This window comes from Saccopteryx bilineata, chromosome 5 (genome assembly GCF_036850765.1).
Source record: "Saccopteryx bilineata isolate mSacBil1 chromosome 5, mSacBil1_pri_phased_curated, whole genome shotgun sequence".
Classification (NCBI taxonomy): Eukaryota; Metazoa; Chordata; class Mammalia; order Chiroptera; family Emballonuridae; genus Saccopteryx; species Saccopteryx bilineata.
This window is the reverse complement of record NC_089494.1, coordinates 195088914-195092057: the sequence shown is the minus strand read 5'-3', so window position 1 is coordinate 195092057 and position 3144 is coordinate 195088914.

Genomic DNA, 3144 nt, shown 5'->3' with positions numbered 1-3144 from the left:
TGGGGAAGGAAGGGAGATGCAGGAAGTCTGGCTGCAACATTGTTGTTAGGCTCACATCTACTCCCACCCCAAATAGAACTTCAAAGCTCTCACATTTCCTTCCTGGGGTGGGTGTTTTCCTACCCCATCTTACTCCACTCTACCTGCTCAGTCAATACCAAGCTATGGTAATAAATAGTGTGTTTACATAGGTGGAGAAAGGACAAACCTTGCTCTGCTTTCAAATGGCCATATTATTAGTAAGAGGAAGTTTGGTTTGTCCTTTAGATGTTTCACTCTGAGGGTGAACATCAAAGTGTCATTGTCCTGCCTTATTCAGGACTTAAAGCATGCAAATTGTGCTCTCTACTTTGCTCCAGCTTCACTAAGGGAATAACTCAATGGAATCAAATGACCCCAAGGGATGAGAAAGGACTCAAATAATGGAGGGCGTTTGTAAGCCCAGTAGTCGCGGCTGTCATGGCCATTCACATGCAGGTTCTCATTGAATTTGGGCAGGTGGTAAAGAACCAGTGGAGTCAAAAAATGGTGGACCATTCCTTTATTCAAGTCTTGAACTGGCTTATGAGCAACACACAGGGAAAACACTTCCCTTTCACTCATTCAGAGCTCCCAAAGCCCTGACACATTCTCCAGTTCCACAATCAGGAGAATCTTCTTTGGTTCCTCCTAGAATCAAAGGCCCCCACCAGTCTCAGTAGGGCTCCCAAATCTCTCACCTCTGGTTCCCCATCTGCACACCTTCTCTTTCCCTGCCAACATTGCTTCTTCTTTAGCACTCTGTGTTTCCTCTGTGCTCACTCTACAAACATGGCTTCTTTACACCTCTTTTCCTTCTTCTCTCCTTTTCAAAACTTTCTGTCATGAAAATCTCTGCTCCAGCAAACATTAGCGAAACAATGGCCCTCCCCAAGCAGGAAGGTAAATTGCAATTTCACAGACCACATATACCTGCCACTGCCCAGCCCCCAATGCAAATTATAAATAAGCAAACATAAAAATCATATTTTACAAACTTATTTGATCAATAGGGTTAAAGGAGAGAAGTTAAAGGAAGACAGAGAAGGGAATCAGAGAGAAGGGACTTGAATTCTGTTGGGCAAATGAGTTTGTAAAATTTGTATTTTTTGAGTTTGCTCTCTTTTATTGTTACAAAATGGAGCTGGGCAGTGTCAGGTATATGTAGTCTGTGAAATTGCAAATTACTTTCCTGCTTGGGAAGGGCCATTGTTTTGCTAACATTTGCTGGAGGAGAGGTTTTCATGCCAGAAAGTTTGGAAAAGAGAGAGAAGGAGAAGAGGGAGAAAAGAAGCCATGTTTTTCAGGGAGAGTAGAGACAATGCAGAGTGCAGAAGGAGAAGCCATGTTGGCAGGGAAAGAGAAGATGTGCCGATGGGGAACCAGAGGTGAGGGGTTTTGCAAGCTCCATTAAGACTGGTGGGGCCTTTGACTCCAGGAGGAACTGGAGAAGATTCCCCTGGTTGTGGAACTGGAGAATGTGTCAGGGCTTTGGGAGCCCTGTACGTTTGCTCATCAGCTGGTACAAGACTTGAAGAAAGGAATGGCCCACCGTTTTTTGGCTCCACTGTTTCTTTACTTTCTGCCTGAATCCAGTGAGAACCTGCATGGGAATGGCTGCGATGGCTGTGACTACTGGCCCTACAGAGTCCCTCTGGGTTGATAATTGTTTTGAAAAGCAAGGTAAACAACTATTCTTACTGTTCCCCAGAAATTATGCGTGTATGCTTAAAGGTGTAATGTTAAGATTTTCTTTCTGGGAGTAGACTGTACCTTCCCGACTGCTCAGATATTAAGGAGAGGAGTGAGGTCACAGCAAGTTTGAGGGACTTTAGCAAATTGAAATCTGATACACATAAGATCAGAGGCCAAGGGAAGGTCCTGTACAAGAAAGTGGGATGGGATACTATAGACGCTGGCCAAAACTAGATTCATGTGGTTCAGAATCTGATACAGAGCAAGGATATCATAGAGAAAAAGCAAGTGTTCACCATGCTCCAGAAGTTCACCCTAACACACTTTAACATAAAGAGCTTCCTCAGTGGATACATAGCTTGACCTCTTGCCCACCACTCTGTAGGCATGCATATTTTTTCATAGTTGCAATTATAGTGATTTTTAAATTTTCTCATTTAACTTACACATTTTTGATATTTTACAGTTCTAAAGTGATCATAAACTATTTATGTCTACATCTTTTTTCCCCTTTAGTATTTAAAATGAAATTATAAACAACTTTATGCAAATATTGTTTTACTACTTATCTACCTTAGATTATCCACTCTAAATTTATTACAGAGAAAATTATTTATTACTAAGAAGAGCAATGAAATATCTTTTCTTCTGGCAAGATACCTTTTAATTTAAGTCCATGCATTTCCCAAAAAGTCTGAATAAAAAATTAAATGTGTCTTCTTAATCTCCTGTATTTCAAAACACATTTATCGAGGCTATAATTGCTTTGACTTAATGTTGTTAATTTAATGGCACTGACTACAGTAAAAATAAAAATAATTCAAATAGAGCATCAATTTCTAAATTGCAGCATCTCCAGAGTTATAATTCTGCAATAACATTATGACCTAAAAAATAAGAATTATTAAACACAATTGTATTTTACATTTTTTAAAAAAAACAACACAGGATTAAAAAATTTTTTTTCAAATGCCCAATTTTACAATAATCTCTGTACACTGTATTGTGTGTTCACCTCTCCAAGTCAAGTCTTTGTCCATCACATTTATTCCTCCTATACCTTGCCCTTCATGTGACCCTCAAAAAATAGCATTCTTAAAGGTAGCTTCAAACCTTCAAGTTTGAAACTATTTGAATAGAAAATTTAGCTCTGTAGCTTCTGTAATCCCCAGCAGGTGGCAATGTTGCTCACTGTTGTGGCCCTTGAGAGGCTGGAAGAGTCTGGAATTCAGAGCACAGGTGGTTGGTCAATCTCAGACAGAAATGTGGGCATCTCTTGCATTAGAGAGATGCAGTGGCTTATTCTCCACTAATAACTTTTCAAACTATTTCTTATAATGCTTTAGCTTCACTTCTGAAAGACTTAGATCCCCCACCCTCCATGTCACCTTTCCCTAAAACTACACATTTGTTCCTTTTGATTACTGAAGA